This window comes from Mustela erminea, chromosome 3, assembly GCF_009829155.1.
Source record: "Mustela erminea isolate mMusErm1 chromosome 3, mMusErm1.Pri, whole genome shotgun sequence".
NCBI classification, from domain to species: domain Eukaryota; kingdom Metazoa; phylum Chordata; class Mammalia; order Carnivora; family Mustelidae; genus Mustela; species Mustela erminea.
The window spans coordinates 25,632,255-25,660,179 of NC_045616.1; the positions used below are offsets into that span (position 1 = coordinate 25,632,255).

The 27,925-nt window shown below is 37.7% G+C and overlaps 1 protein-coding gene and 1 long non-coding RNA gene across 2 annotated transcripts in view; one reads left to right on the top strand and one right to left on the bottom strand.

Annotated features, from left to right (window-relative positions):
• Positions 1-27,925, bottom strand: part of LOC116587173 (protein FAM170A-like) — a 932,324-nt gene that overhangs the window by 618,112 nt on the left and 286,287 nt on the right. The window lies entirely within an intron of this gene.
• LOC116586010 lies at positions 1,583-19,539 on the top strand. Its single transcript, XR_004283853.1, has 3 exons — positions 1,583-1,593; positions 2,193-2,194; positions 19,350-19,539. It is a non-coding gene; the product is annotated as an uncharacterized LOC116586010 (long non-coding RNA).

The following is a 27,925-nucleotide window of genomic DNA, read 5'->3' on the forward strand; positions in this document are numbered from 1 at the left end:
AACAGTGTGGAGATTCCTCAAGAAATTAAAAATAGAACTTCCTTATGACCCTGCCATTGCACTCCTGGGTGTTTACCCCAAAGATACAGATGTAGTGAAAAGAAAGGCCATCTGTACCCCAATGTTTATAGCAACAATGGCCACGGTCACCAAACTGTGGAAAGAAACAAGATGCCCTTCAACGGACGAATGGATAAGGAAGATGTGGTCCATATACACTATGAAGTATTATGACTCCATCAGAAAGGATGAATACCCAACTTTTGTAGCAACATGGATGGGACTGGAAGAGATTATGCTGAGTAAAATAAGTCAAGCAGAGGGAGTGAGTTATCATATGGTTTCACTTATTTGTGGAGCATAACAAATAGCATGGAGGACATGGGGAGATAGAGAGGAGAAGGGAGTTGGGGGAAATTGGAAGGGGAGGTGAACCATGAGAGACTATGGATTCTGAAAAACAATCTGAGGGTTTTGATGGGGCCGGGGATAGGAGGTCGGGGTACCAGGTGGTGGGTATTATAGAGGGGACGGATTGCATGGAGCACTGGGTGTGGTACAAAAATAATACTGTTATGCTGAAAATAAAAAATAAAGTAAAAAAAATAACAAAATCAAAGAAACACATCAACAACAATACAATAATAGTAGGGGACTTTAACACTCCCCTGACTGAAATGGACAGATCATCCAAGTAAAAGATCAATAAGAAAATAAAGGCCTTAAATGACAAATGGACCAGATGGACATCACAGATATATTCAGAACATTTCATCCCAAAGCAACAGAATACACCTTCTTCTCTAATGCACATGGAACATTCTCCAGAATAGATCATATCTTCAGTCCTAAATCAGGCCTCAGCCGGTATTAAAAGATTGGGATCATTCCCTGCATATTTTCAGACCACAATGCTCTGAAGCTGGAACTCAATCACAAGAGGAAATTTGGAAAGAACCCAAATACATGGAGACTAAACAGCATCCTTCTAATGAATGGGTCAACCAGGAAGTTAAAGAAGAATTGAAAAAATTCATGGAAACAAATGATAATGAAAACACAACAGTTCAAAATTTGTGGGACACAGCAAAGCCAGTCCTGAGAGGAAAATATATAGTGGTACAAGCTTTTCTCAAGAAACAAGAAAGGTCTCAAATACACCTCCTAACCCTAAACCTAAAGGAGCTGGAGAAAGAACAACAAAGAAAGCCTAAACCCAACAGGAGAAGGGAAATTAAAAGATCAGAGCAGATATCAATGAAATAGAAACCAAAAAAACAATAGAACAATTCAATGAAACTAGGAGCTGGTTCTTTGAAAGAATTAATAAGATTTATAAAACCCTGGCCAGAGTCATCAAAAAGAAAACAAAAAGGACCCAAATAAATAAAATCATGAATGAAAGAGGAGAGATCACAACTGACACCAAAGAAATACAAACAATTATAAGAATATACTATGAGCAACTCTATGCAAACACATTTGACCATCTGGAAGAAATGGATGCATTCTTAGAGACATAAACTACCACAACTGAACCAGGAAGAAATAGAAAACCTGAACAGACCCATAACCAGTAAGGAGATTGAAACAGTCATCAAAAATCTTCAAACAAACAAGAGTCCAGGGCCAGATGGATTCCCAGGGGAATTCTAACAAACATTTAAAGAAAAACTAATTCCTATTCTCCTGAAACTGTTCCAAAAAATAGAAATGGAAACTTCCAAACTCATTTTATGAGGTCAGCATCACCTTGATCCCAAAACCAGACAAGGATCCCATCAAAAAAGAGAATTACAGACCAATATCCTTAATGAACACAGATGTGAAAACTCTCACCAAAACACTAGCCAATAGGATTCAACAGTACATTAAAAGGATTATTCACCACAACCAAGTGGGATTTATTCCAGGGCTGCAAGGTTGGTTCAACATTCAAAAATCAATGTGATAAAACACATTAATAAAAGAAAGAATAAGAACCATATGATACTCTCAATAGATGATGAAATAGCATTTGACAAAGTACAGCATCCCTTCCTGATCAAAACTCTTCAAAGTGTAAGGATAGAGGACACATACCTCAATATTATCAAAGCCATCTATGACAAATCCACCGCAAGTATCTTTCTCAAGGTCAAGAACACGGCAGGGATGTCCATTTTCACCACTGTTATTCAACATAGTACTAGAAGTCCTAACCTCAGCAATCAGACAACAAAAAGAATTTAAAGTCATCCAAATTGGCAAAGAAGAATTCAAACTATCACTCTTCGCAGATGAAATGATAGTATATTTGGAAAATCCAAAAGACTCTACTCCAAAACTCCTAGAACTTGTGCAGAAATTTAGTAAAGTGTCCAGATATAAAATCAATGCACAGAAATCAGTTGCATTTCTCTACACCAACAAGACAGAAGAAAGAGAAATTACAATTGCACCCAAAACCATAAGATACCTAGGAATAAACCTAACCAAAGAGGCAAAGAATCTATACTCATAAACTATAAAGTACTCCTGTAAGAAGTTGAGGAAGACACAAAGAAATGGAAAAATGTTCCATGGTCCTGGATTGGAAGAACAAATATTGGGAAAATGTCTATGCTACCTAAAGCAATCTACACATTTAATGCAATCTCTATCAACATTCTACCCATTTTTTTCAAAGAAATGGAACAAACAATCCTAAAATTTATATGGAACCAGAAAAGACCTCGAATAGCCAAAGGAATATTGAAAAAGAAAGCTATATTTGGTGGCATCACAATTCCGGACTTCATAATCTAGACAGCATGGTACTGGAACAAAAACAGACACATAGATCAATGGAACAGAATAGAGAGCCCAGAAATAGACCCTCAACTCTATGGTCAACTAATCTTCACCAAAGCAGGAAGGAATGTCCAATGGAAAAAAGACAGCCTCTTCGATAAATGGTGTTGGGAAAATTGGACAGTCACATGCAGAAAAATGAAATTGGACCTTTTCCTTACACCACACATGAATAGACTCAAAATGGATGAAGAACCTCAATGTGAGAAAGGAATCCATCAAAATCTTTGAGGAGAACACACGCAGCAACCTCTTCAACCTCAGCCACAACAACGTCTTCCTAGAAACATCGCCAAAGGCAATGGAAACAAGGGCAAAAATGAACTATTGGGATTTCGTCAATATCAAAAGCTTCTGCACAGCAAAGGAAACAGTTAACAAAACCAAAAGACAACTGACAGAATGGGAGAAGATATTTGCAAACGACATATCCGATAAAGGGCTAGTGTCCAAAATTTATAAAGAACTTAGCAAACTCAACACCCAAAGAACAAATAATCCAATCAAGAAATGGGCAGAGGACATGAACAGACATTTCTGCAAAGAAGACATCCAAATGGCCAACAGACACATGAAAAAGTGCTCCATATCACTCGGCATCAGGGAAATACAAATCAAAGCCACAATGAGATATCACCTCACACCAGTCACAATGACTAAACTTAACAAGTCAGGAAATGACAGATGCTGGCGAGGATGCGGAGAAAGGGGAACCCTCCTACACTGTTGGTGGGAATGCAAGCTGGTGCAACCACTCTGGAAAACAGCATGGAGGTTCTTCAAAATGTTGAAAATAGAACTACCCTATGATCCAGCAATTGCACTACTGGGTATTTACTTCCATTGTGTGTAGGTCAATACTTTGCCAAAATTAATACTGAGACCATCTGCATATTTTAAGATTTTAATTATTTATTTGACAGAGAGAGAACACAAGCAGGGGGGAGCAGCAGGCAGAGGCAGAGGGAGAAGCAGGCTCCCTGCTGAGCTGGGAGCCTGATGTGAGACTCGATCCCAGGACGCTAGGATCATGAGCTGAGCCGAAGGCAGATGCTTAACTGACTGAGCCACCCAGGCATCCCAACTTTTGTATAATTTATAGTAAAATATTAGCAATAGAAGAATTAGCAAAAAGTGATTTATCCACATTTGAGAAAAAACAGTCCAGTTTTCTTTGAATGTCATTATTTGTTCATAAAGGTTATCTCTCCTTTGATATAATTAGAAAGTATTATGAACAATGATATATCTAAGCTCCAAGTATGTTCTGCAAATTAGAATTAGGTCAGATGTTATGCCAGTTACCGACAGTTTAACAAATGTACCCCCAAAATCTTGAGTGAGAAAAAATTTCACTAATTGTTAAAACAGTTGTTTCAAGGAAGAAATACTATTCTTTCGGAGCTACATATGCCCAGAAGAAATAAAATTCTGCAAGAGGTAGAATTTTGTTGAATTTAATTGATAACTAATGCAATAAACTAAAAAGTCATAAATGAATAATGTTTGAGAGTACACTTTAATTTGAAGTATGTGTTCGTTAAACTTACTTCTTGCTAAATTGCTTTTTTTTTTCATTTTCTTCATTCCTTGACATAGTAAATTGACCTCTCATTATTGCAAAGACCATCTGCTTCTGCCTGTTATTTTTTTTTTTAAGATTTTTATTTATTTATTTGACAGAGAGAGATCACAAGTAGGCAGAGAGGCAGGCAGAGAGAGAGAGGAGGAAGAAGCAGGCTCCCTGTTGAGCAGAGAGCCTGATGCAGGGCTCGATCCCAGGACCCTGGGATCATGACCTGAGACGAAGGCAGAGGCTTTAACCCACTGAGCCACCCAGGGGCCCCTCTGCCTGTTAATTTAACTGGTGACTCCACTGAACTGAGTAGGAAAGCAAGAGAAGATAAGAAAATTTATCAATTCAAGAAAGTAAAGTTAGCCACTTTTATTTATTTATTTATTTATTTGGCGATTTAAGTGTAGGAGAAAATGGGATTTATTCTTTGCAGAAGAGGCAATCCACTATAGGACAAAAAGATGTGCATGTGTGAAGATGTCAGAAAGTATTTTTGTTTATATGAGCAGATGGAAATCTACCTATTTTAATTTATACAGTTACCTCAAACATTTAAATATTTAGTCAAACCGAGGTCACCTAGTCAGAGAAAGAGAGGTTGTCAAGTCTTAAAGTCAAAGATTTTTTAGAATTACATGTGTATGTATCTATTATAATTCATTGTGGTATTGGTTTGCAATTCTACTTCGACTCAGAAGTAGCACAATTTGGGCGCCTGGGTGGCTCAGTAGGTTAAAGCCTCTGCCTTCTGCTCATGTCAGGAAATTATCATAGGACCTAGCAATTCCTGCTAGAGAGCCCTACATCGGGCTCTCTGTTCATCATGGAGCCTGCTTCCTTCTCTCTCTGCCTGCCTCTCTGACTACTTGTGATCTCTGTCTGTCAAATAAATAAATAAAATCTTTAAAAAGAAAAAAAAATAAGTACCACAATTTATTTGTATCCAATTTTTTAAGCCCACAATTTGGACTGGTCTCAAGCAGGACTCACTCATAATGTTTAATCAGAAAAGGCAAAAGCATGACAAGTGTCTTAATGCTTAGGCTCACATGGACACACTATCATGACACATTCTATTTATCAAAAAAGAAACAAAGAAAGAAAGAAATCTCAGGGCACCTGGGTGGCTCAGTTGGTTAAGCATCTGCCTTTGGCTCAGGTCATGATCACAGGTCAGAGGTGGGGAGTCTGCTTATTCTTCTCCTTCTGCCCATCCCCCTGCCTGAGCTTTCTCTTAAATAAGCAAATGAAATCTTAAAAAAAAAAAAAAAAAGTCTCCAAGGCAGCACAGATTGAAGGGATTAAAAAAAATAGTCTTTACCCCTTGGTTATATATATATTAATTTCATGGAAAGCTAATACAAGGAAAAGAATAATCAAGGTCATTCTGGCAAACACTATACCACAAATAGGTTTTACAAAATGAAAGAACACATGCCAAAAAAATTTTTCACACGGTAGAGAATATTAAAAAAAAAAACCAAAAACTCAATTTTCCTTGATATCACAATCTAACCCTGCAGCTTCTTAAATATCATTCTAAAAATTTCTGTGAACATAAATATATTTGTATCCACTCTTCTTCTGGGTAATACTGAGTAAGCATACTCCATCTGGTCTCTGCCACTGAGTGCAATTATAAAACCTGAAAAGACCACAGAGAACAGCTTTTTGAAGACTATGAAAAGAAATAGTAGCAGGCAGATTAAGAACACCAAATGTAAAGTATCACTGAACTGGTAACAGTTACCATTGACCCCTAATATTTCCTAGCTTGAACTTGTGACAGAAACCACAATCAGCATTGGGGCTCATGCCGAGAGCATCCTAAAATACTGTCTTGAAGAGAGAGAGAGAGAAAGAGAGAGAGAAAACAAAACTCCTAATGCTCAGTTGAGTATGGAAATAGACCTTTTGTTTTCTTTTCTTTTCTCTGTTACGTTACTGTCCAATCCACCAGCCAATCTCCACAGTGGCAGCAGAAGCTGATGGAAACTACCTGAGGCTAAACACTGGGGAATGGAAACTTAACTTCCATCTTCATTCAGGGGACCTGCAGTTCCAAGAGTGTGGGGCCATTCCACACTGTTCTATTTTCCCATCTCCCTTTACTCCATGCGAGACAGGGATGTAATCACAGAAGTGTACAGCAGAGTAAGTTCATTAGTTCTCCAAGTTTTTCACTGAATGACAAAGGTAATGTCATCGAACAGGAAATTGCAGGAAAGACAGCAAAGTGAAAGGAATTAGAAAATAAACAATATATTGGTTTGGTTTGTTGTTTTATCAACTCCTGGGCTTACCCCCATGGATCTGTCCTTAATAAGCCTATTAAAAACCTAGAAAACTGAACCAAAGCATAGATAATCACCTGGGTTCCATAATGATCACCTGGGTGTCATATGGATGTCATAAAAAGCAACGTAAATTTGGAAAAATAAACTGACAGTGAAACCACAGTCCACAAAAGTATGTTGGAACTTGTGGCCTGAACTTTCATTAACCACACTGACCGCTTACCAACACAAAGATATCCTCATCATCAGTAGGAAATGGACAAGACCCAAAGTTCTGAACATAATACTAAAAAATAACCAGGTTACAATTATCATTTTTTGGCATACAAAGAATTGCACACAAAAAATTAAACACACCAATATTACACAGATAACATATTATGTGATAAAGACCTTTAAGTGGCTATTTTGAAAATGTTCTAGGTGATATTTTTCTTTTAAATATAGAAAAATAGAATGGGTCAACAAAGAATACGATTGAGAAACAAACAGGAATTTTAGAAATGAAAAAGTTAATAACTGAAGTAAAAATTTCACTGGATGGTTTCTCAATAGTAGCATGAATTGAACAGAGGGAAAGAGTCAATGAATTCTTAGAGCCTATTTTCTATTGATCTATCTAGATAGCATAGAAAAGAAAAAAAGCAAAAAACTGAATAGAATTTCAGAGATTGTTAGATATTCCTAAGTATTCTCAAGTTCATGTCATAGGTATCCCAAAAGGCAAGAAAAGTGTGGCGCTGCCAAGTATCGTAAGAAATACTGCATGAAAACTTTTCCAATATAAAGACATAAATTTATAAATTCAAGAAATTCAATGAGTCCCAAATGGAAAAACCCAAAAGATCTTTCCTCAAAGCCATCATAAACTACTGAAAACATAATATATTCAAAAAAATATTGGAAGCTTGGGGTGCCAGCTTGGCTCAGTGGGTTAAGCCTCCGACTTCCGCTCAGGTCATGATCTCAGGGTCCTGGGATTGAGCCCGCATCAGGCTCTCAGCTCAACAGGGAGTCTGCTTTCTCCCTCTCTCTCTGCCTGCCTCTCTGCCTACTTGTGATCTCTCTCTGTGTCAAATAAATAAAATCTTTAAAAAAAAAATACTGGAAGCAGCCAGGAAAGAAAAAAAAAGTATGGTATTAATAACAGCAAACAATTCAAATGACTGTAGATTTCTCAGCAAAACCATGAGGGTCAGAAGAAAGTAGCCATTTTTGTTTTCACTGATTTTTAAATAAAAGTTATATATGTATTCATGATGTACAACATGGTAACTTTATATAATATGTATTACATATATAAATGATTACTACCATTAAGCTAACAGGTTTCTTTAGTTATTTTGTGTAAGAGACGCTTGTACCTGAAATCTATTCTCTTGGCATATATCCAGGGCTCAGTACTATTATAATTGAGTAATTGAGTAATACTGTAATCGTAATATTGTAATTGAGTAATACTCAACACTCAGCATTATTAAATATAGGAATCATGCCTATATACAAGATCTCTAGACCTATCCTATGCAAATCCTACTTTGTTCCCTTTTATCAACATCTCCCCATTTCTACACCCTCCGTTCAGTAGCCCCTGGGAGCCACCCTTCTACTGTTTCTTTGGGTTTTATTTTTTTCTTTCCTTCAGATTCTACATATAACTGTGATCATAGTATTTGTCTTTTCATGTCTGGCTTATTTTGCTTAGTATCATGTCCCCCACTTTCACCCATGTTGCAAAAAAATAGAATTCTTTCCATCTCATTGCTCAATAATATTACATAAAATATAGAAATATTATACATGTATTTATACACACATACTTCATATGTTCTTTAGCTTCTCATGCACTGACTTAACGGGCATAATTTCAAAGTGGTAAATGAAAATATGTCATTTTATAACTTTGAATTCAGTGACAATATCCATAATTAAGTTACAATGACATTTTACTGATTAAAAAAGAAGAAGAAAATCATAGCTAACAAACCTCATCAAGAGAAATGCTAAAGGAGCGCCTCAGGGGGCCCAGACAGGTAAGCACCTGCCTTCACCTCATGTCATGATCTCTGGATCCCGGGTTGGAGCTCTGTATTGGAATCTTGCTCAGTGGGAAGTCTGCTTCTCCCTATCACTCACTCTCCCTCTGTGCTCTCTCTCTCAAATAAATAAATATATAAAATCTTAAAAACAAGTTAAGCAACTGCTAAAGAAAATAATTTGTTTTTGTTTTTTTTTTTTAAGTTGGCTCCACACCCAGTGCATAGCCCAGTGTGGGGCCTGAACTCAACAACCACGACCTGGAGATCAAGACCTGAATGGAGATCAAGAGCCAGCCATAAAAAAAAAAAAAAAAAAAAAGAGCCAGCTACTTAACCAACTGAGACAACCAGGTGCCCCAAGAAAATTCTTACTGCAGAAGGATATAGTTTCAGAAGGAAACTTGGAAAATACGAATGAAGAAAAAGCTATAAGAGATTGTAAATTAACTACTCTTCTCTGAATTCTTCAAAGTATGTTTGACATTTAACATTTAGAACATTGTCTAATGAGAAAAAACAGCCCATGTTCATGGACTGCAAGAACAGATATTGTTAACCTGTCTATACTATCCAAAGTTATCTACACATTAATGCAATCACCAGCCTTTCTTCACAGAGCTAGAGCAATCCTGAAATCTGTATCAAAGCACCGAAGACCTCAAAAATCCAAAAAAACCAATCTTTAAAAAGAAGAGTAAAGTTGGTGGCATCCAAAGTCTGGACATCAAGCTCTATTAGGAAGCTGCAGTCATCAAAACAGGGCGATATTGTCACAAAAACAGACACACTGATTAATGGAACAGAGTAGGAAACCCAGAAATGAACCCACAGCTATATGGTCATTAATCTTCCACAAAACAGGACAGAGTATCCAGTGAGAAAAAGTCTCTTCAACAAATGGGGCTGGGAAAACTGGATAGCCATACAAAGACAAATGAAAGTGGACCTCTTTTATTCATCATATAAGACATAAATTCAAAATGAATGAAAGACCTAAATGTGAGATAGGAAGCCATCAAAATCCTAGAGGAGAAAGAAAAAACAAATCTTACAGGAGAACACAGGCAGCAACCTGTTTGACCTCGGTTGTAGCAACATCTTCCTAGGTATGTCTAAGGCAAGGGAAAGAAAAGCAAAAATAAACTATTGGAATTTCATCAAGGTAAAAATTTTCTGCACAGCAAAAAAAATACTCAACAATATTTAAAAGGATTATATAAGTAGATGGAGATTATGTAGCACTAAGACAACTAAAGCATTAAAATAAGAGGGTGAAGAAATTCCTATAATCCTAACATTTCTACATTCCAACTTAAAAAAAGGGCTACTCTGAACATAGTTCTATATGGATTTTGTAAGCCCTCAAGTAATAAAAAACATGAAATATTAAAAGTCCTGGTCTAGAAGTTAAAAAATACTAAAAATCTTTCATAAATCTCCAAGAAAACATGAAGTATTAAGTAGAAGAAAATGAACAGAAAATAAAATGTAACAGCAAATTCAGACTCTTACAACTGTATTAAGAGAATCTAAAAATATCGACTTAAAGGCAGAATTTATCATAATGGGTTAATACGACTAAATGCTATCAACAGAAAGACTTATTACAACTATAATAATGTAAGTAGGCTAAAACTTAAAGGATGGAGGAAAAATCTGTAACAACAGCACTATTTAAAATAAGCAGAGGTGTGCCTGGGTGGCTCAGTGGGTTAAGCCTCTGTCTTGCACTCAGGTTATGATCTCAAGGTCCTGGGATTGAGCCCTAAGTGGGACTCTGCGTTCAGCAGGGAATCAACTTCAGGATTCTCCTGCTCTCCCTCTACTTATTCCAACCTGCTCTCTAAAATAAATAACTAAACCTTAACAAAAATAAGTGCAAGTGGCTATATTAATATAAGAAATTACAGCATGGAGCAAAGAAAATTTCCCAGGATAAGGTCACATTTTCTGCTTCTGAATTGATTATAAGTAACTTCAATGTTAGGGCTGCAAATATTATTTCGTTTATATTTTACTAAATATTTTATCATTGTGAAGTATTTTTCATAATTCTTTATTAACAAGTTATGGCTAAGACCTTCAGACAATTAAATTACTAAGTGGGTACTCCAAATTTATGTGTCCACATTCATCACAGAGGATTGCAAAGCAGTTCAAATAGTCTATTACAGAGCAACAAAACATTAAGACTAACTCCATCATCATAAATGTGCTTAAAGCTATGCTTTAACAGGAAATAAAATAAGCAGCCTATAGAAAATGTGAAAACCTTGAAAACAGAAGTATTAACATTCAGGTGAAGGATACGTAGGTCTTTCTTGGGTTCAATGGACTGGTGAAAATGCATTAAAACATTAATAATTTGTTAGAGCTTTTAGCAGGTGCAATTCTAGATCTGGAATTTAACCATGACAAGACATAGGACACTATTCATAAACCTTTTATACATGACATATACACTTGCCCATTCATGTTCTCACATATTTAAATACTCAAAGGTACCTCATAGGTGTAGCATACCCCACACTAAATTTAGTTAAGGTGGAAAAACAGCTTATTTTCAATTCCAGTGTATACATAAGTAATTTTAAGGGATTTTTGTCAATAAAATGAATCCAAAGAAAATTCATTTTCAAAAAGACTCCTTAAGAAAACGATTTAATACACAACACAGAACACCTAAGTCAAAACTGGGCTGATCTTTTAATTCACATACCATGCTACTGCCTTCAACTGGCATCATTTTGCATCAATAAACTACAGCTCAGAACTCATTACTATTTCAATTAGGGAGACAAATTAAGTTATTCTTGAGCAGTATGAACAGATGGCATATATGTTAAAGATCAAACTTCGGTAGAAAAGGATATCTAATTAGTATCTTACTCAGTGAGAAATATTCTTGTGTCAGGCATGTAATGATTAAGATTAATGTAATGTATACAGCTATGCAAAAACTTCCGTATGATAAAATGAAGAGGTTTAAAACACACTTCATTAACTATCAATCAGAGGAAATGTTTGTAGCTTTAGATACAAATCTACTTCATTAGGAGGGTTAGATAAATCTAATTTTTTGGAAAAAAAAAAAAGGACTATGTGACTGACATGTGAAGAAGCAGTAAAGGTACAGAGTTAGATGGATACAGGACACGTTTGAATGACAGTAAGATAATGACCTTGTCTATGAAGGAAGGTTGATGGAAAATGAATGGAGAATAATTTGGGCTAGATCAACAAGGGCACGGCATGCCGAGATAAAAGGCAGGGACTTACTATACCATCCTAACGAAGAGTCTATTCATCTATTCAGAAAATAACCAATTGCTTCCATTTCTCAATTGGTTTATTTTAACTGCATTTGATTTCTGAAGATCATACAAGTTAAAAAAAACACACACAAAATACATGACTTGTTTCTGGCTCAATTTAAAAGAAATACTAGTAATTTCATGATTTGGGAAGTATGTATGTGGTGAAATATGAAGACATTTTTAGAAGTTCTCTAATTTTGCTTCATTTATTTTCTTAATATTCTTAATAACATCTTTTATTTAAATTTAACTAGCTAGGGTGCCTGGGTGGCTCAGTGGGTTAAGCCTCTGCCTTCAGATCAAGTCATGGTCTCAGGGTCCTGGGATCGAGCACTGCATCAGGCTCTCTGCTTAGTGAGGAGCCTGTTTCTCCCTCTCTCTCTGCCTGCCTCTCTGCCTACTTGTGATCTCTGTCCAATAAATGAATAAAATCTTTAAAAAATATAATAAATTCGGGGCACCTGGGTGGCTCAGTGGGTTAAGCCTCTGCCTTTGGCTAGGGTCATGTTCCCAGGGTCCTGGGATCGAGACCTGAGCTGGGCTCCCTGCTCAGTAGGGAGCCTTCTTCCCTCTCTCACTCTGCCTGCCCCTCTGCCTAGTTGTGATCTATCAAATAAATAAATTCTTAAAAATAAATAAATAAATAAATCCAACTAGCCAGCATATAGCACATCATTAGTTTCAGATGTAGAGTTCAGTAATTCATCAGTTGAATTCATTTAAAAAAAGAAGAGAAGGGGATGCCCGGCTGGCTGTTGGTATTGCATGTGACTTTTGAGCTTTGGGTCCTGAGTTCGAGCCTCATGTTGGGTGTACCATTACTTAAAAAAAATCTTAAAAAAATACAAGACAGAGTAAATGGAATCAATTCTCTCATTTCCCTTTCTATATTTTTAATGTTAGTGTATAGGAAATCAACTGATTTCTGTACATTGACTTTGTGTCCTGCCACATTACTGAAATGCTGTACAAGTTCTAGTAGGTTAGGGGTGGAATCTTTTGGGTTTTCCATATCAAGTATCATGTCATCTGTGAAGAGAGAGAGTTTGACTTCTTCTTTGCCAATCTGAATACCTTTCATTTCTTTCTACTGTCTGATTGTTGTTGCTAGGACTTCTAGTGCTATGTTGAACAACAGTGGTGAGAGTGGGCATCCTTGTCGTGTTCCTGCTCTCAAAGGGAAGGCTGTCAGTGAAAGTCAATAATAACATGGTTTCAATTACTTGTAGAGCATAAGGAATAGCACAGAGGACATTGGATGGAGAGGAGAAGTGAGTCAGGGGAAATTGCGGGGGGGGAGATGAACCATGAGAGATGTGGACTCTGAGAAACAAACTGAGGGTTTTGGAGGGGAGGGAGTAGGGGGTAGATGAGCCTGGTATTGGGTATTAAGGAGGTCACATATTGCATGGAGCACTGGGTGTGGTGCATGAACAATGAATCTTAGAACACTAAAAAAATATAATAAAATTAAAAAAAAATGTATTAAAAAATACAAGCCATTTTTTCCTTCTAAGCATTATATATTGTTTTCCTCAGATTCAAACATTAGTTCCTTCATATTCACATTTTTCCTTCATATTCAAATCAGTCAATATACAGAATGGATTTCCTAAATTCTAATCTACCAAAGTTAAATTTTTTAAATAATTTTTAAAATTTTTTTAAACATATATTTTTACCCCCAGGGGTACAGGTCTCTGAATCACCAGGTTTACACACATCACAGCACTCACCATAGCCCATACCCTCCCCAATGTCCATAACCCCACTCCCCTCTCCCAACCCTCCTCCCCTCAGCAACCCTCAGTTTGTTTTGTGAGATTAAGAGTCACTTATGGTTTGTCTCCCTCCCAATCCCATCTTGTTTCATTTATTCTTCTCCTACCCACTTAACCCACCATGTTGCATCTCCACTTTCTCATATCAGGGAGATCATATGATAGTTGTCTTTCTCCGATTGACTTATTTCATTCAGCATAATATACCCTCTAGTTCTATCCACGTCGTCACAAATGTCAAGATTTCATTTCTTTTAATGGCTGCATAGTATTCCATTGTGTATATATACCACCTCTTCTTTATCCATTAATCTGTTGATGGACATCTAGGTTCTTTCCATAGTTTGGCTATTGTAGATATTGCTGCTATAAACATTCAGGTGCACATGCCCCTTCAGATCAGTATGTTCATATCTTTAGGGTAAATACCCAGTAGTGCAATTGCTGGATCATAGGGTAGTTCTATTTTCAGCATTTTGAGGAACCTCCAAGCTGTTTTCCAGAATGGTTGCACAAGCTTGCATTCCCACCAACAGTGTAGGAGGGTTCCCCTTTCTCCGGATCCTCACCAGCATCTGTCGTTTCCTGACTTGTTAATTATAGCCATTCTGACTGGTGTGACGTGGTATCTCATTGTGGTTTTGATTTGTATTTCCCTGATGCCAAGTGATCTGGAGCACCTTTTCATGTGTCTGTTGGCCTTTTGGATGTCTTCTTTGCAGAAATGTCTGTTCACGTCCTCTGCCCATTTCTTGATTGGATTATTTGTTCTTTGGGTGTTGAGTTTGCTAAGTTCTTTATAGATTTTGGACACTAGCCCTTTATCTGATATGTCGTTTGCAAATATCTTCTCCCATTCTGTCAGTTGTCTTTTGGTTTTGTTAACTGTTTCCTTTGCTGTGCAGAAGCTTTTTATATTGATAAAATCCCAATAGTTCATTTTTCCCTTGCTTCCATTGCCTTTGGCAATGTTCCTAGGAAGATGTTGCTGTGGCTGAGGTTGAAGAGGTTGCTGCCTGTGTTCTCCTCAAGGATTTTGATGGATTCCTTTCTCACATTGAGGTCTATTTTGAGTCTATTTTCATGTGTGGTGTAAGGAAATGGTCCAATTTCATTTTTCTGCATGTGGCTGTCCAATTTTCCCAACACCATTTGTTGAAGAGGCTGTCTTTTTTCCATTGGACATTCTTTCCTGGTTTGTCAAAGATAAGTTGACCATAGAGTTGAGGGTCTATTTATGGGCTCTTTATTCTGTTCCACTGATCTATGTGTCTGTTTTTGTGCCAGTACCATGCTGTTTTGATGATGACAGCTTTGTAATAGAGCTGGAAGTCCGGAATTGTGATGCCACCAACTTTGGCTTTCTTTTTCCATATTCCTTTGGCTATTTGAGGTCTTTTCTGGTTCCATATAAATTTTAGGATTATTTGTTCCATTTCTTTGAAAAAGATGGATGGCACTTTGATAGGATTTGCATTAAATGTGTAGATTGCATTAGGTAGCATAGACATTTTCACAATATTTGTTCTTCCAATCCAGGAGCATGGAACATTTTTCCATTTCTTTGTGTCTTCCTCAATTTCTTTCATGAGTACTTTATAGTTTTCTGAGTATAGATTCTTTGCCTCTTTGGTTAGGTTTATTCCTAGTTATCTTATGGTTTTGGGTGCAATTGTAAATGGGATGGACTCCTTAATTTCTCTTTCTTCTGTCTTGTTGTTGGTGTAGAGAAATGCAACTGATTTCTGTGCATTGATTTTATATCCTGACACTGACTGAATTCCTGTACAAGTTCTAGCAGTTTTGGAGTGGAGTCTTTTGGGTTTTCCACATATAGTATCATATCATCTGTGAAGAGTTATAGTTTGACATCTTCTTTGCCGATTTGGATGCCTTTGATTTCCTTTTGTTGTCTGACTGCTGAGGCTAGGACTTCTAGTACTATGTTAAATAGCAGTGGTGATAATGGACATCCCTGCCATGTTGCTGACCTTAGCGGAAAAGCTTTCAGTTTTTCTCCATTGAGAATGATATTTGCAGTGGGTTTTCATAGATGGCTTTGATAATATTGATGTATGTGCCCTCTATCCCTGCACTTTGAAGAGTTTTGATCAGGAAGGGATTCTGTACTTTGTCAAATGCTATTTCAGCATCTATTGAGAGTATGATATGGTTCTCGTTCTTTCTTTTATTAATGTGTTTTATCACATTGATTGATTTGTGGATGTTGAACCAACCTTGCAGCCCTGGAATAAATCCCACTTGGTTGTGGTGAATAATCCTTTTAATGTACTGTTGAATCCTTTTGTCTAGTATTTTGGTGAATATTTTCACATCTGTGTACATTAAGGATATTTGTCTGTAGTTCTCTTTTTTGATGGGATCCTTGTCTGGTTTTGCGATCAAGGTGATGCTGGCCTCATAAAATGAGTTTGGAACTTTTCCTTCCATTTCTATTTTTTGGAACAGTTTCAGGAGAATAGGAATTAGTTCTTCTTTAAATGTTTGGTAGAATTCCCCCAGGAAGCCGTCTGGCTCTGGGCTTTTGTTTGTTTGGAGATTTTTGATGACTGTTTCAATCTCCTTTCTGGTTATGGGTCTGTTCAGGCTTTCTATTTCTTCCTGGTTCAGTTGTAGTAGTTTATATGTCTCAAGTAATGCATCCATTTCTTACAGATTGTCAAATTTGTAGGCGTAGAGTTGCTCATAGTATGTTCTTATAATTGTTTGTATTTCTTTGGTGTTAGTTGTGATCTCTCCTCTTTCATTGATGATTTTATTTATTTGAGTCCTTTCTCTTTTCTTTTTGCTAAGTCTGGCCAAAGGTTTATCAATCTTATTAATTCTTTCAAAGAACCAGCTCCTAGTTTCGTTGATTTGTTCTATTGTTTTTTTTGGTTTCTATTTCATTGATTTCTGCTCTGATCTTTATGATTTCTCTTCTCCTGCTGGGTTTAGGGTTTCTTTATTGTTATTTCTCCAACTCCTTTAGGTGTAGGGTTAGGTTGTGTACCTGAGACCTTTCTTGTTTCTTGAGAAAGGCTTGTACCGCTATATATTTTCCTCTCAGGACTACCTTTGTTGTGTCCCACTGATTTTGAACCTTCTGTTTTCATTATCATTTGTTTCCATGAATTTTTTCAATTCTTCTTTAACTCCCTGGTTGAGCTATTCATTAGAAGGATGCTGTTTAGTCTCCATGTATTTGGGTTCTTTCCAAATTTCCTCTTGTGATTGAGTTCCAGCTTCAGAACATTGTGGTCTGAAAATACGCAGGGAATGATCCCAATCTTTTGACACCGGCTGAGGCCTCATTTAGGACCGAGGATGTGATCTATTCTGGAGAATGTTCCATGTGCATTAGAGAAGAAGGTGTATTCTGTTGCTTTGGGATGAAATATTCTGAATATATCTGTGATGTCCATCTGGTCTAGTGTGTCATTTAAGGCCTTTATTTCCTTGTTGATCTTTTGCTTGGATGATCTGTCCATTTCAGTGAGGGGAGTTTTAAAGTCCCCTACTATTATTGTATTATTGTTGATGTGTTTCTTTGATTCTGTTATTAATTGGTTTATATGGTTGGCTGCTCCCACGTTGTCGGCATAGATATTTAAAATCGTTAGATCTTCTTGTTGGACAGATACTTTGAGTATGATATAGTGTCCTTCCTCATCTCTTATTATAGTCCTTGGCTTAAAATCTAATTGATCTGATGTAAGGATTGCCACTCGTACTTTCTTCTGATGTCCATTAGCATGGTAAATTCTTTTCCACCCCCTCACTTTAAATCTGGAGGTGTTTTTGCATCTAAAATTAGATTCTTGTAGGCAACATATAGATGGGTTTTGTTTTTTTTTATCCATTCTGATACCCTGTGTCCTTTGATTGGGGCATTTACCCCATTAACATTCAGGGTAACTATTGAGAGATATGAATTTAGTGCCATTGTATTGCCTGTAAGGTGACTGTTACTGTATATTTTCTCTGTTCCTTTCTGATCTACTACTGTTAGGCTCTCTCTTTGCTTAGAGGACCCCTTTCAATATTTCCTGTAGAGCTGGTTTGGTGTTTGCAAATTCTTTCAGTTATTGTTTGTCCTGGAAGCTTTTAATCTCTCCTTCTATTTTCAATGATATCCTAGCTGGATATAGTATTCTTGGCTGCATATTTTTCTCGTTTAGTGCTCTGAATATATCATGCCAGCTCTTTCTGGCCTGCCAGGTCTCTGTGGATAAGTCTGCTGCCAATCTAATATTTTTACCATTGTATGTTACAGACTTTTTTTCCTGGGCTGCTTTCAGGATTTTCTCTTTGTCACTAAGACTTGTAAATTTTACTATTAGGTGAAGGGGTGTGGACCTATTCTTATTGATTTTGAGGGGCGTTCTCTGTGCCTCCTGGATTTTGATGCTTGTTCCCTTTGCCATAATTGGGAAATTCTCTCCAATCATTCTCTCCAATATACCTTCTGTTCTCCCTCTCTCTTTCTTCTTCTTCTGGAATCCCAATTATTCTAATGTTGTTTCCTCTTATGGTGTCACTTATCTCTCGAGTTCTCCCTTCGTCGTCCAGTAGCTGTTAGTCCCTCTTTTGCTCAGCTTCTTTATTCTCTGTCATTTGGTCTTCTATATCACGAATTCTTTCTTCTGCCTCATTTATCCTAGCAGTGAAAGCCTCCATTTTTTATTGCACCTCATTAATAGCCTTTTTGATTTCAACTTGATTTGATTTTAGTTCTTTTATTTCTCCAGAAAGGGCTTTTATATCTCCTCAGAGGGTTTCTCTAATATCTTCCATGCCTTTTTCAATTCCGGCTAGAACCTTGAGAATCGTCATTCTGAACTCTAGATCTGACATATTACCAATATCTGTATTGACTAGGTCCCTAGCCTTCGGTACTGCCTCTTGTTCTTTTTTTTGTGGTGAATTTTTCCACCTTATCATTTTGTCCAGTTAAGAGTATATGAAGGAGCAAGTAAAATACTAAAAGGGTGGGAAAGACCCCAGAAAAATATGCTTTATCCAAATCATAAGAGACCCCAAATCATTGGGGGGAGAAAGGGGAATAAAAAGAGGGTCAGAAAAAAAAAACAAAGAAACAATTAAAAAAAGAAAATGAATAAAGAAAAAATATAAAAAAGAAATATATATATATATATATATATATGATAAACTAGTTGAAAAATGTTAAAAAAGAAAAGGTTAAAAGTTAAAAAAATTTATCAGAAGAAGAAAAAAAATTGAAAAAGAAAAAAAAATTTAAATTAACTACAAGACTAAAGAATCATGAGTTCCGAGCTTTGCTTTCTCCTCCTCTCGAATTCCGCTGCCCTCCTTGGTATTGAGACTTTACTCCTCGGTAGGTGAACTTGGTCCTGGCTGGATTTCTTGTTGATCTTCTAGGGGAGGAGCCTGTTGTAGTGATTCTCCAGTGTCTTTGCCCCAGGCAGAATTGCACTGCCCTTACCAGGGACCAGGCTGAGTAATCCGCTCGGGTTTGCTTTCAGGAGCTTTTGTTCCCTGAATGCTTTCCGAAGAGTTCCAGAGGACGGGAATGGAAATGGTGGCCTCCCAGTTTCCAGCCCGGAGGAGCGTGCTCAGGCCCCACTCTTCAATGCGCTCTCAGAGAATAGCGCCCAATTACTCCCATCTCCCTGGCCTCCAGCCGCGCTCCGAGCTCACCATGCTTGGGACCGGTTCAAGGTAACCCTGAGCTGAGAGCTCACTCCTTGGCTCTGTCTCTGTAGCCGGCTTCCCCATTCTAATACCTGCAAATTCTGGGACACTCACACACCCCCGGTCCTTCTGTGGCCCTGGGGGACCTGAGGCCTTGCTGACCCTGCATGGTCTTCGCCACAGTTTAGCCTCTGGAGTGATATCCCTCAGCAGAACAGACTTCCTGATTTTGTGGTCTGTTGCTCCACTGCTTGCCGGGATCTGGTCCCTCCCTCTGCAGTCTATCTTTACCTCGCTTTGGATTCACTTCTCCGCCAGTCCTACCTTTCAGAAAGTGGCTGATTTTCTGTTTCTAGAATTGCTGTTCTTCTTCTCTTTGATCTCCCATTGGATTTGTAGGTGTTTGCAATCTTTAAATAAGCTATCTAGCTGATCTCCTGCAATCTGAAGTGGTCTCAGCCATCTTCTCCACCATCTTGACTCCTCCCTTCCCAAAGGTAAATATTTTTATAGTAAAATATAAGAACTAGGTTTATTTGACCATCTAATTAAATAGAAAATATTAAAAAAAAATAGAAAATATTAAAACAATGGTAGTACTACATATCAATTGATTTTTAAACTTAATTTTTAAAATTTTATTTAAAGTTAATCTAATTATCATATGGCCTATTACTAGATTCAGAGGTAGAGTTTATGGATTCATCAGTTGTATGTAATACCCTGTGCTCATTACAAACAAGTACACTCCTTAATGCCGATCACCAATTACCCCATTCCCTCACCCATCTCCCCTCCACTAAACCTCAGTTTGTTTCCTATGATTATGAGTGGGGCACTTGGATGGATCAGTCAGTTAAGCATCTGCCTTCAGCCCAGGTCATGATCCTAGAGCCCTCGGATTGAACCCCACATCCCACTGTTTAGCAGGAAGCCTGCTTTTCCCTCTGCTGCTCCCCCTGTTGTTCTCTCTCTGCCAAATAAATTAATAAAATATGTAACAAAAAAAAAAAGGAAAGAAAAAAAAATGTCCCTTATGGTTTGTGTCCCTCTCTGATTTCATCTTATTTTTCCCTCTCTTCCCCTAAGATCCTGTTAATTTCTCTTGTCTCGTTTGTTATGGAATATTTTAAAATGAAGTGAAATAAACTCAAATATATTTGCGTAATTCAGACTTTAAGAAATAACATATTGCAAATAAGTGGAAGTTTCTTGGCTCAATTCACTGTCCAGTCTCCCCTTCCTCAATCCAAAGCACCTTTTTCCAGTGCACACTTTAAAGAAAGATACAGCCTTTATGAATCTGTAGATGACACCACAGTGTCCTATTTTTCAAAATCCTAATTGTGTTCTATTCAAGTTCTTCTAAGTCCCTTTCATTTTTCTCCTCTCAGCATATTCCTACACAGTGCTGTCAAGACCAGTCTCTACTGACAGAGGCAGACCTGATATACCCATTTTGACTATATTATGGAAATAAAATGTGATTACAATGCTGGATTTTGTTCATATATTTCTCCATAATTCGATACCTTATTTCACAATTTTGCCTCTTAAGAATATACCAGTGATAAAAATACTCACACATGTTTGTAAACAAATGCACAATTACACCAGGAGCGTATATAGCTTGCACAACTATTTCATGGAATAGTTTCATCTTATCATTCAACAACATCGCTGCTTTTTTACTTTTCTAAGAAATCTAATTAATTTTTTATCTTTCAGTGTTCTGTTTTCTCTTTCTCATAGCCTTCTTAAAGACTGACAACATTAGACTTTCTGTTTTGTGAAAAAGTAAAGTATTCAAAATATGTCAATGTTTGAGTAAAGCCAATCTTAATATATTAACATATTGGTTTAGCCTTCTGTGATATTTGCATTTTTAGATTACATAGATGAAAGATTTACCTTATTCCCTTATTGTGTTTAGTCAAAGTGTGATGCTGTAGAATTAGAAAGCTCTTCTAGAATCTTCCAATAGAAAAATATTGTCCTTTGTATTTAGGATTTTCAGGTGAATGTAAGTCTTTATGAAGATGAAATAAATCATTTTAAATTGACAGACCCTGTTTATCAGAATTTCATATAGTTTTACTCACCAAAATAGGTAGTTATCTTACTCACAGGAAGTTAAGTTTAGTCCTATTAATACGTCTAAGGTGAATAATCTTTAATCTGATCCTCAATACTCAGGTAGGATTTGCCACAATGTGAACTTCTTCATTCATGTCTTCCCCATAGCCAGTACCTCGTTAGTCCTCAAGAGAAAGATCATACATTTTAGCTCATCCCCCGCCTTCCTATAGCTCTTCAACAATCCTTCTATTTAAAAGTAGAGCCCCAAGAATCAGAGGATTCACAAGAGGCAGAAAATGAGGGAACAAGCTTATAAGACGCTACTGAGAAAGGTTTCAGAATCAGAATACTTCCCCCTGCCAGTGACTAGTTTCTTATTTTTGTGCTGCAGTGTCACTTAATATTCAAAAAGGTAACTCCCAGTTTCAGTAGCAATTATGGCCTCTAAAACATGAAAATAAGGGGTGCCTGGGTATCTCCGTTGGTTAAGTGACTGACTCTTGATTCAGCTTGGAGTCCTCTTGAGATCCTCTCTGTTTCCCTTTGCCCTTCCCCCTCCTCTCTCTCTAAATCAACAAATAAAAAGTATTTTTTTTATTTTTAAAGGTTTTATTTATTTGGCTGAGAGAGGGAACACAAGTAGGGGGAGTGGGAGAGGGAGAAGCAAGCTCCCCACTAAGCACTGAGCCTGATGTGGGACTCAATCCCCAGACCCTGGGACCATGACCTGAGCCAAAGGCAGACAATTAACAATTGAGCCACCCAGGTGCCCCAACAAATAAAATCTTTAAAATACAAAAATAAGATTTTAATGATTAAGTATGAATTACAGTAGAATGTGTCTTCAAGACAGGTTGAAAAATCAAACTCCTGTTGCCATCAAACAGGCTGCTACATTCCCCTTGGGTATGCCTTTCTCCAGGTTCTTCACCCAAATAAAGAGAGGTACATAGATGGAGATAGATAAAGCTTAGAGATACTTCTCTTTACCTGGGTGCCAAAGAAAAACTGCACTGGATGGATGGTGTGAAACAAGTAGGACTTGATTCAAAACTATTCCATTTGAACAGAAATGAAAGTCAACTCCAATGGAACAAACACAGGAGAATTTTTAAGCACCGCAGCCAAAGAGGAATGGGTCCAGATGAAGAGACCATTCGTGTTTGCTAAGTGATGCTAATTCGCTCATTGAATAGCGTCTTCTACCCTCCCACACAGACCAAGGGACGCAGATGCTATCTTTCTTGATGATTTCAAAGGGATGGCTCCCAGTCCTTGAGAAAGCGGTTTCTGGGCTGTAAAACTGGCAAGACTCTTAGAGATTTCTCTCTCAAGAGGCAGAAGAAGAACTTACAATTCCAAGTGTTCTCAGGTAAATGCTTTAGGAAAAGACAAATCAGGGCCAGGAGGCACAGAGAAGCCTGTCTTGAGTTCACTCAAGCTGCCGGATACCGTAAGGCTGTCTTGGTGGATGGAAATAGAGGGTGGGGTCAGGCTGCTATAGGACAATGACAGCAGAGCTAGGCTGGAGGTTTATGACTGGATCATTTGCTGAATTTGAAAATGGCTCTGTTTTAGGAGTTGTACAGGACACAGTCTCCAGCCCTGGACTCAGAAGAATCACTGGCAGATACCACTATGTAAAATGGGGATGATCAGTTTAAGCTTTCCCTGGAATTAACATTTTCCTTTTATTATCTAAAGATGAGGATTCATCAGAGGATGGATGGTAAACCCAGAGGTAAAGATCACACCTGGAAACAAGTTTACTTACACACACACACACACACACACACACACACTCACAAGTCAAGGGGGGCCTGGGTGGCTCAGTTGGTTAAGGGCTGACTCTGGATTTAAGTTCATGATCTCATCGTAGTGGGATTGAACCCCACAGTGCACTGGGCTCTTCACACAGTGGGGACACCGCTGGAGGTCTCTCTCCCTCTACTCATGCCCCACAACCCCACATTCTTCTGTGCCTTCTCATTCTCTCTCAAACAAAGAAATCTTAAAAACAAACAAACAAAAACAAAACAAAACAAAAGCATAAACAAAACAAAACCTCAAGATCAGGGGCACCTGGGTGACTTAGTCGTTAAGTGTCTGCCTTGGGCTCAGGTCATGATCCCAGGGTCCTGGGATTGAACCCCCGCATTGGGTTCCTTGCTCAGCAGGGAGCCTGCTTCTCCCACTCTCTCTGCCACTCCCCCTGCTTGTGTTCCCTTTCTTGCTGTGTGTCTGTCTATATCAAATAAATAAATAAAATATTTTAAAATAAATAAATAAATAACTCGATATCAACCACCTTAACAAAGTATTCTATGTCCATATATAGACATCCACTAATTTTCTTATAGACTTAAAATGAGGCTTATTTTCACCCTGATCTTTCTTACTGGTGCTTCATGTATTTGGACTAATGGGGTTACAAAAATGAAATTAAACTGCATACTTCAATAATAATTCACTTGCTAGTTTCTGGTAGTCTATTCATAGGATATGTTTCAGAAAGAGATAAAGAAGCTGATGTTTATAGTAACTTAGTGGCATAATTAAAGACATAGTAACAAGATTATTTAACATTTAAGTTCATTTTATGGGACACCTGTGTGGCTCGGTGGATTAAAGCCTCTGCCTTTGGCTCAGGTCATGATCCCAGGGTCCTGGGATTGACCCCCACATAGGGTTCTCTTCTCAGCAGGGAGCCTGCTTCCCCCACTCTCTCTGCCTGTCTATCTGCCTACTTTTGATCTCCGTCAAATAAATAAATAAAATCTTAAAAAAAAAATTTAACTTCATTTTGAGTAACAGTTTCTTGGAACATTAAACAGATGCCAGAAAAATTAGTTATAAATGTGAAGGCCAATATATATAGCAATCATGTGCAGAATGAAAAATAAATACAGCATTTGCACTATGAATGAAACTATCTAAAAATTTTAAGATGTGTTCAGGTTGAGAGTCCCTCTAATAGTTTGGGAAGCTTTCAAATATTTTCAAGATCCCTTCTTAAATCATCAGACAATATCAGATATTAGCGGAGTGTTTTTGCATAAACCCCAAGTTCCTTTCAACTGCTCACGTAAGAACAAATTTGAAACCTTCTCTCACCATTTTAGGCATTTTGTCAGGATGAAAGCAATGAGTCAAGCAGCTCTCAAAGGGCTTTGCTTTCTAGGAGTAGGAGAATCTTGAAGAGACCATTAATAAAGTTTTCCTTGTATTTATTACAAACTTACCATTTGGAGCATAGCACCTGCCTAGACATTTAACAAGGTGGAAGAGAAAAATAAAACATGAGAATAGGCACTCAGGGTCCCATGTGCTAAGTACATTATACTTGGGTTATGCCAAAGCTACAGTTCTTGCAATGCAATGTTCTTGTTTACAGCAGCAGCATGAATAAAAATATTAAACCATCTATTTTCCATAATTAATGCAGAAAAGATGAAATATAAACACATCACTTTCCACTAGGATGTGGAAATAGGAAGGGTAATAAAACCCAGACTCGTGTAATAGATTCAATCCATAAGAAAAAAAATTAATAATATACAGGTCCAAAGCAAGACAAAAATAAGTACCATGTGAAGCTTTTAAGCAAATGGACTGATCATATTAATATAAAATAAAGAAGTGGCAGAAAAACCAAGAAGGGTGGTTTAGAATATAGGACGATTATAAAAACCACACAGAAGCGTCAACAAAATAAAGACTGATTAAAATGATTGACTGGGCTCAGAAAATCACCGGAGTTTCTTCTCATAAAAAACAAGAACAGCAGATACTTGACTCTAATATCATACAACTCTGTATTTCGAGGCTTTTCACCAAAACGTGGGCAAACTTGATTTTTATATCTTTTCACTCACAAGGTCCTCCCACATGTTGGATCAGAAAAATATTTCTCAAAAACTCAATGACATCTTATGGGAAAAACTTGACTTAGACACTTGAGATGGCATCACTACACTGTAATTAACGTTAGCTTTAATTATTAATTAACAAACTTCTGAAAAGCATATTAAAAAGGAGCTAGTCATTTTGTTAAATATATCAAAAGGTGCAAAGTTCTAGTTATCTTCAACATAAACATTTGAGACAGTGCAATGAATTCAGAAACAGAAAGCTGAACAAATTCAATTAAAAATGAATGAAAATTGAATTCAGGATGAAACAAAAAAGTTTCATACACATCCCAGTGTATGAAATTATAGTTTTTCCTTTATTTCTATTTTTTTAAATTCTGAATATCCAAAGTTGCTCAGATTTTTCGATGAGAGTTTATTTGATATCAGCTGGAAAAATTAAGAACTTCAGACTAAGCAGCCGAAAACTGGGCAAACGCACTACTGTTGTGTTTTTTTTTTTTTTTCATTTGCTTGTTTGCTTTTACACATAGTAGGGCAGATGAAAGAATTCCTTTAATATTCTTCCCTTCGCTGAAGCTTCATGAGGAGTGGATAAAGGCTCTGCATTACTTGCTTCCGGCCTTACAACAAATTATTTCCTTTGCCCAGCAGACAGCGCGGAACTAAGGACGGGTCAGTACCAAACCGAAGGCTTCCGAGACCCCAGAGACAGGCTTTTATACCTGCCATGCCACAAGAACAATGTGCCCCAGCTAGCACACCAGTTCCCGAGGATGAGAAGCACCTGGAGGCTGGAAGTTCAGTCACGGATCTGCAATGAGAAACAGTCCAGCCAGCTGGTGCACCTGCCCGCGGTTCTCCAGCTGAGTGACGCCTCCATCTCGGGACTCCTGCAGAATCCACAGAGGAGAAGCACAGGACTTTAGAAATGAAGCCACTGCATTCCGGGTGGTTTGTTACTTACTATTTTTGTAAGATTAGCTAGCTGTAACAGGGGGTGGGCCAGAATATGGTGGGGAAAGGGATCCTTCCTCTGGCACGCCCCGTCCGCAGTTTACGGATGGTATTCAGTCAGGCTCCTGATTAAACCCTGGGGCAGTTTCCGTGTTTTAGTGGGAAGAACAACATGGGTAACACGGATTTACAAAGCCCTTCTGGTATCTAGGACCTTTTTTCACAAGAAGCTGGGTTTTAGGGATTGTTTATTTGTCTCAAAACCCTTGGGAGACAGACACTCAAGATGATGTCCAATGGTTAAGTATTCCATTGCTTACACGGTCATGGTGTTATTCCCGTTCCTTTAATCCCTTTCTGAAGGGGACTGACATCTGTATCTGACACCAATAATGGTCAGGGATGGACGCCACTCTTTTAAATCCCCTCAGGATCCCAAGTCATCTGATGGATTGCTTCCATCCGTGGCGGAGTCTTCCCTAAATTAGGATTTCACTATGGCAGGTGTGACTAATTGGGAGTTCTACGTTCTTGTCATGACGCCAATGAACCCTTTTAATGAATTTTTATTTTTAAGAAAAGTCTATCATGGTGTGTAGAAAAACTCTAGAGTGTTCTACAAAATACATGATGACGATAATGGAAAAGGAAAATAAGTAACTGAAACAAAGTCTATCAGATTGCCATTGCAAATCCACTAATTCAGTGGTTTTTTTGGTAAGATTTTATTTATTTATTTGACAGACAGAGATCACAAGTAGGCAGAGAGGCAGGCAGAGAGAGAAGGGGAAGCAGACTACCTGCTAAGCAGGGAGCCCGATGTGGGGCTCGATTCCAAGACCCTGGGATCATGACCTGAGTCGAAGGCAGAGACTTAACCCACTGAGCCACCCAGGTGCCCCCACTGTTTTTTTTTAGCATCAGCCGCCCCCACTGCATTTGGAGCCAGCCAGGTTCCACTACCAACACTCATTTAATCCTTTTCGCCACAATTCAAATAACACATTCAAAATGGAACTCATTCCAGGCACAATAACAATGGCAGTTAAGGAAAGCCAAAACGGGCTCTGTGTTAAATCACTGGGAGTAAGACAGCCATTCTCAAGTTTTAAAGTGATTATGGCTGAAAGAAGAGACCCTGGAAAGGTAACTCTAGACCATTTATAGAAGTTTCAAGGAGATAATTTCAGGCTGTAGATCAGGGAGTAACTAAACATTATCACTGGTTCCAAGATGGCTCATTCTGCCTTAAGGGGAAGAAAGATCTTTATGAGAAAGTCTATGAATGCCCCAACAGGTATTTTGGGAGGCTGCTTAGAAGATCTGAATAGTATTTTACAAGGCAATCTAAGTAGGCACTTGTATACTAAGATCCAAAATAAGTAGCTTAAACTTATTTTCCCACATCCAGCCAGGTAAAGCACTTATGTTAATTGAATGCCTTTTGCAGACATATTAGTTGGATGTGAGCAAGGAGAGAAGACTGTGCAAAAATACAT